The sequence below is a fragment of the Diceros bicornis genome, chromosome 37 (assembly GCF_020826845.1).
Source record: "Diceros bicornis minor isolate mBicDic1 chromosome 37, mDicBic1.mat.cur, whole genome shotgun sequence".
NCBI classification, from domain to species: domain Eukaryota; kingdom Metazoa; phylum Chordata; class Mammalia; order Perissodactyla; family Rhinocerotidae; genus Diceros; species Diceros bicornis.
The window spans coordinates 29,559,085-29,566,523 of NC_080776.1; positions in this window are offsets into that span (position 1 = coordinate 29,559,085).

Consider the following 7,439-nt stretch of genomic DNA (forward strand, 5'->3'; position numbering starts at 1 on the left):
TAGAAAGTCTTATTCTCAACAACCCTAAAGAACCCATGGGCAAGCCACTGGCTCGGGACACAGGTCATAGCTGCAGATAATTTTAGTAAAGTTAGCAATAATGCTTCCATTTTTCTTGGTTTCTCAGGATCTGAGTATTCACTACAGTCATGTGCCACAAAATGATATTTCAGTCCACGACAGACCACACATACAACGGTGGTCCTGTAGATTAGTACCGTGTAGCCTGGGTGTGTAGTAGGCTATACCACCTAGGTTTGTGTAAGTTCACTCTCTGATGTTCACACAACGATGTAATCACCTAATGATGCATTTCTCAGAACGTGTCCCCATTGTTAAGTGACACATGACTGTACATAGACAAGGGATGATGGTGGATTCACTTACTAGTGTCCCTCTCACTGCTGTCCTAGAAGTCAGAACTCATGCCAGGACTGTGACAAATGTTCCAAATTCACATCATGGGAAGCTGGGATGGCGCTTTTTGTCATACATACTGGTCAACAGAAGGAAAGTGCTGGAAAGTTTCTAATACTATCGTAGCAGCTTGAAATTGCAGTCAGGCAAGTGCCTTAAAGGTGTTGAGGGTGATGGTCCACTGACACATTCTAATCTGGCTGCTGTTGTTTGCTTGTTTAATGCAGTACAAACAAAAAGACCTTATCAACAAGCTTTCTAAGTTGTTTTAAAGCATAATAACCACTTTGCCTCACACGTGGCAGTAAGAATGTCTGAACTCAGTGAAGAATGAGTATGGTTCTCAAAATATCACCAACTCCAGCCCAGAATCAATCCTGAACTCTTCATTTGACTAACCCAATGCTTAATTTAATTTAAAATTACATTAGACCACAGCTATCAACATCACCTCTAATTTCCTAGAGATAAAACTTCACCTCCAAGGACTCAGATTAAGTTTAAAAAACAATAATAATTAAATGTAAAATTAATCGGAGGTGTACTTTTTTCTAAGATTATTTTGCAGTTCTCTTTGAAAAGTTTTGCTTTACTAAGCTGTTGGAACGAAGACAAATTTAACAATTAAACACTGCACAAGACTAACAACTATTTTGTCTCACCTCCTGACACTGGCTCCTTCTGTCAGCTCTCCACTCCACTCACAGGGGGCAGCAGAGGTGGAGGTACAGATGACACCGTGTTTGTCATTTGTAAAACCAGGAGGAGGCCCATCCTGACTCCACCTCATGCAGACGGGGAGCAGCATCTACTGGCTCCTTTGTCCCCATCCTATTAAAATAACACGACTGTCCCCAAGGCAAAGACAGATGAAGACCAGTCATGGCCATGAACCAGAGCTGCTCTCCTGGGTAAGACATTGCCCTCCTCCAGCCGTGCCCCCCTCTGAACACCCCACAACACTCTGTCAAAGCCAAGGCCGATGAAGGCAGAAGGCCAGGAGACGCCCGCTTCACCCCAACCTGCTACTGCTGAGGCTTCATTAAGCCCATGCTCCCAGTGATGGAATCAAGAGGACCATCCGCTGGCTGGTGTTCAGAGCAAGAGCAAAGGCAAGCCCGCTGTGGGTCAGGCAGATGACACGGCGGGAAAATGGGCCAAGAGTCAGGAAACAAGGACATACCTCCCGCCTGCTCATGGCTTCTCTGTGAACTTGGTCAAGTGGAAAGGTAAAGCCAAAGAGAAGACTATTTTGCAGACACTCTGCTTTAAGCCCCTCCCCCGACTTATGGCAATTGGCCCAAAGATCACCTCCATTTGTGTGGCTTCTTTCCCCTCTGACAGCAGATGTGCACATTTGGTTAATAATCCCGAGGGAAATTCAACTGAAAAATAGGAATGTAAGGGAGCTGGTCACCCCGTCACACCTCACTTTTCAGCTGAGTGAGGGTAGCTCCCTGAACTTGAATATTTCACTGGCTTATCAAAATGACCTGTTCTCTAGGTAATGCCAGAGAAAACCTCTTCCCAAACACACCCACATTTGAAGTGAAATGTCCATTATTTTGCAGTAAATATCAACAATATCTTAAGGCATCTATAGATGTTACATGTTGGCTTTCATTGTGGTTGTTCTGTGATTAGAAAACAGAGGAAGAAATGTTAGGATAAGGAAAACGTGGGTAAAGCGGGGGCTGCTGTAAGTAACGTGCATTTTCATCCAGTTCCAGGTCCTCAGGGCTTCCTGAAGCCCCACCTGGACAGCCCCCCCAGCTCATCTACCACATGCAGAACCCATGGGTTTGTGGTTCCCTAAGGAGGTTGACCTCCATCCAAAACCTGGATCAGTGCCCCATTGATGGGCAGCCCGTGCAGCCAGGGTGGGCCCAGGGGACTCCATGTGGTGGAATCCCATCCAGGAAATGTGTGAAGGCCAGTTCAGGGTCTAAACATCGCATCACGAAGATGCTTGTCAAGGTTTTCAATGTCGTCACTACCATCTCGGCTATCAGATTGTATATATACAGCACATAGAGAGAAAGATGCTTTTAATGGATTCTTGTTCAAACTCAACTATTGTGACCAATGTGAGCAGGTAATCATACAGAAGCACAGTCTGAAATTGCCACATAAAATAAAAAGGTGATTAAGCTCCACAGCATTTGTCATAATAAATCTATTGAGCTTAAATGGATAGGTTGTTTTTGAGAGTGGAAAATGCAAAGTCATGTTTAACAATTTATTTTTTAAATCCAAAAGATCAAATAGAAAATGACAATTCTTATAAAGAATCAGCATTAAAGATTCATTTAAAATATCTTTCGTATAAGAAGTTTATCAAAAGCTTGCCATAGTCATCATTTCTGAGTAAAAATACAGCAAGCCTTCATTGAATAGTTACTGAGTTCCAGGCATTTACGTAAGTTTTCACATTTAGTTTTCATGACCCAATCAAGGTAGTTTCTGTTATTTTTCTGATGGTACATATATGGAAACTGCAAGCTAAATGTTTAAATAGCTGGTCATATTGGCAGCGTCAGAACTGGTCACTCACCCCTACCCGACACCATCTGTCCAATCGTGAAATGCCTGCCCTCAGCCACTTTAGTGTGCACTAAAAGTTACATTCTCCGTCAATCACACACACTTGCCTTCACTTCAAAGCATGAAACAAAAGCCTGAGTTGTTTTCTTCACCAAATTTGAAAACCTAGACCCTAAGTTTGCTGTAAAAGCAGACTCATGATCACCGAGGTTTGTCTCACACCATGAGTCCCTCGCGGGCAGGACGCCTTCACGGGCACCCTCGGAAAGACCATGCTCATCTTCATGTTCTGCGGTCTTCGGATACCAAATTTTTAGACAAGGGCCCTGTGTTATTGTGTTACTGCCCCTGGGGGTGGATTGGCCACAGGTCAGTCTCTTGTCCTTCCTCCAGGAACATGTGAGTGGACAGCTCTGGACCTCACAGGGTCTGCAGTCAGTAGGGCAGCCCCGGGTTATGAGATGAGCAAGTGCACATCCTGCCCCAGGTTCTCTCCTTTATAGTGAGGAGGGGTCTGAAGACTTTCCAGCACCAAAATCCTTCCAAATGTCTCATTTCCTTCCTCACAGGCCACAACCCCAGTCAAGTAAAGTAGCTGCTTTAAATATCTGCTTATTTCAAAAAGTGAACACATGCACTCAACAGATGAAGACACAGATCTGGGGACTCAGTGAGATTGGAATACTGTGCAATTTGTTCATGTTTCAATAAATTATTCTCCCAACATAGGCATTAATTAAATCATCATGAGATTGAATCTAGGACACAGGAAGCCAAAGACTCATTAATTTTAAGAAAAGGCAAAATAGATAGAATAAAATTCTATAGGACCAGGTGTCCATTTCATTTATTCAGGTGTAAAAGTTGCCCAGGTATAAGAGGAGAATGAATGGTTTCAGGTAATTATAATAGAGAATCCTAAATGATTTTTAGAAGCCTAATCTGAGAATGTCAGGCCAAAAACGTGTGTGTCATGTGGATGGCAGATTAAGACACAGCAAAAAGTCACTGACAACAGAAAAGGTTAAAGGAGACTTGTATCTGTTTGCTGCTCCCTAAAGCTGGCCCTGAGACAGACCTTGGGTGCAGATGGGTCACTTGGGAGCTGACCCCAGGAAATACTCCAGGGTGGGGAAGTGACACTGGGATAGGAGTGGTGTGGGAACATGGGAGGGGTAGCAAGCTGGTGGACGACTAGGGATGGACACCCCCAGGGACCCTCTGAGAGATGTGTGAATACGGTCCAGTCACTCCACCGGGACCAGGAGGCTGGCTTTTATCCTCCAGCTCCTGCTCCTGGTTGGTGTAAACTCCCCGGCCAGCACAGGCAAGATGCCCTCAGTCAGGGAAACAGATGCTCCTGGTCACATTGGCTGGTCCCATGTGCCTCTCAGTGGATGGAAGATGGGACATGCGAGTGTGGGGAGGGTGGGCAGTGAGAAGAGGCAGAGAGAGAACAGAAAGGATAGTGCTTCTCTTCTCTGGGATCAGGAAACCTTGTTTTCAAATTATCACAGAAAGGATATGACTTTGCATGAAGCAAAATTATTGAGACTATTTAGGTAGTAAAATATACATGGGTGGTCAGAGGACTCTCTATTTGTTGAGAAGTGGGCAGAGATATTTCTGGAACAATAGCTGGTGAATGGCTATTCTGGTGAATAGCTCCTGGAATGTGAAGCGATGTTTAGATTCCAAGTCTGTCCTCTCTGCGTCTGAGGCTGGGGCTCTGCGGCCAGGAGCTCTGGGGAGACAAAAGCAGGTGGCTCGTCCACGTAGGGCAGAGCGCACCCTCTGGTGTTACACCCTCTTCCTTGTTTCTTTCTTTACTCAGTTTCCAGGAGTTAGATTGAACTCAACTCCTCCCCTTATTCTTTCATGGAAAAGGGTAGAAATAAGGGAAGCTGCCTTGGGCAAACACTTCCAACATAGGCTGTGGAGGCTGCTTCTTCAGAACATCTGGCTTTGGTTCACCTGATCCTTGCAGCAGGTGTCTGTGGGAAGTTTGAGGAAGTGGACGTGCCCCATTTCACAGTGCAGAGAACATCAGGTTCCTCTTTCTCAAAATCTCCAGACTGGCCTCGGGCTCTCCTGCCGAGGCCTCATGCAGCATCTCCATCAGCGCCTCCCACCACCTCCTCCATAAGGTGGCCAGCACCCCCCACCATGTTCCCCAGGGCATGCCCCTCGCTTGTGTCCTTGGTGACACTGGAAATCCACGACTCTGTCACCCACTTTGTTCTGCTGCAAATGGACCCTGAGTTGGGCTAAAGTCAGGACCCTCCCAACAGGAGCAAGTGAGCCACCAGGACCTAAATTTTCACAGCGGACAATTCATCCTTCCTCACGTAGTTCCTTGTGCAGACATTCCGTGAACTCACCCAGGTGTGCAGTAACTCTTCCAGGATGAGTCCCGTGTCCTCACCCACCGTCATCGGCTGAAATCTGTGGATGACACCCTCACTTTCCCCCTCACAGACATGGGCGAGCTGGCTGCATTCTGGCTATTTTTTTGGAGCCCACACTCTCACCACACAAACACTGCTCTGACCTTTGGGACATGCAGAAATCACTTGTAAAAAGTGAGGTCCCTTAGGAATAACAAAGAGATTCTGCAAGTTTTTCATGTCGGTTTATTAATGAGAAACATTCTTGGACTGAATAGGCTATCCCTAGATTCCAGGGAATAGAGTGAGTCTGATGAATTAGTTTTCTTTCAGTGACATCTTTTTTCTTTACTAAACTACAATAGCATAAAAGGCACCTCAGGGCTTAGCACATGGCCAGTCCAAGGTCTCCTATGCCAGGCATCTAAGGATGAAAGAGGGAGGGAATGGGGGGAAAGTCACAATCCTGCTTGGAAGCACCTACAGGCATCTGCAGGAGCTGGGGAATGGAGGGGAAGGAAATGGGTTCTGCAGGAAGGTCCTCAGAGCAGACTGTGCTGAAGGGTGGATTGAGGAAGGGGCAGTGAAGCCAGGCGCACAGAAGTAGGTGTCACAGAGACTGGGAGGCTGAATAGAGGCCTGAAAAGTTCAGCAGGGAGAGGACCATGAGGGCCTTTGAGGCCTTGCTCAGAATTTGGATGGCACAAGAGAGGCTGCATGACCATCCCTGAGGTCTGGACAGACAACTGTGCTGGAGGAGCGCAGAGTGGCCAAGGGAGCCCAGTGGGAATGTTGCCCCTCTAGGATTGGTCCTCAACCCAAAGGTGAAATGGGAAACTGGTGATCAAAATTCCAGGTTCTTCACATTTTTACAAGCTCTGTCTGACTCTGGCAGTGGCCCAGACAGGATTCATGACTGTTTCATACTGTCATGGCTGAGTTGTGTCCCCCCAAATTCCTATGTTGAAGTCCTAACCCCAGGACCTCAGAATGCGACTGTATTTGGAAATGGGGCATTTAAAGAGGAGATTAAAGTAAAATGGGGTCACAAGGGTGGGCATTGATCCAGTAGGACTTGTGTCCTTATAAGAAGAGGAGATCAGGACACAGATCCACACAGAGGAACAATGATGTGAGGACACAGGGAGAAGATGGCCATCTACACGCCAAGGCGAGAGGCCTCAGGAGGAACCAGCTGCCTCCTAAGAATGTGTTTTTCTTGTTCTTTATATGCTTCATAACTTTCTGTTAAGCCCAGACATCTTGTGTAGGGTGGTAGGAAGTGAGGTAAATAGGTTTAGGCCTGGAAATGCCCCCTTTCCTTCTGCCAGAACTTTAGTGTGGAGCTGAGTAAGTCTCCCCAGGAGCTGAGCTGGGTTTGGGGTTATTGCTGCTACGGTTGCACTCAGTCTGCCAAAAGCTTCCTGCAGAGATGACTGTGTTCATGGTGTGGCTTGTTTCTCAGGGGTTTTCCTCAAGGCTTGCTCCACCCTCGGCTTCAGTCTTCCCTTTGCACTGTGCCTCAGAGAGCACTTTCTACAGCCCAGCCCCTCCACCAGGAGTGGACCCCGTGGCATGTGAGTTTGGTTGTGTGTGTGAGGCATCACCTTGTCTCTGGGTCTCAGAGGTGGCCTTCCAGAGCTCAGCCGCAAGAGGCCTTGAACAATCTGAGTCTGCATGCATTCCTGCCCCTCAGCCAGGGGAAGAGGACATCTCTCTTCGCCACTGCTCCAAGGACAGCAGAGCATTTTGTTCTTGCTCCCTTAGTTCACACTCTTATTCCTAGCAGCGAAGGAGAGAAGGATCCTGGGGGGTTGTCAGGCCTTGAAGTAGCTGCCTTTCCCCACTCAGAGGCCTCCTCAGGACTTGTGCATCTCTTTCCCGAGCACCTATGAGGTCCATAAAGTGCAGCCTCGCGGTAGGTGTGGATCTCCTGTGTCTGTGGCCGTGGGTTTCCATATTCTCTCACTAGCCCACACACAGCCTTCCTAATTCATTAAAACCTTTAGCCCAATTCTTCTCACTGATGTCAGGCAATACCTGCCCCAGGTAAGTTAGTGCTCACATGCCATTTTTCAGAGGCACCTGTCT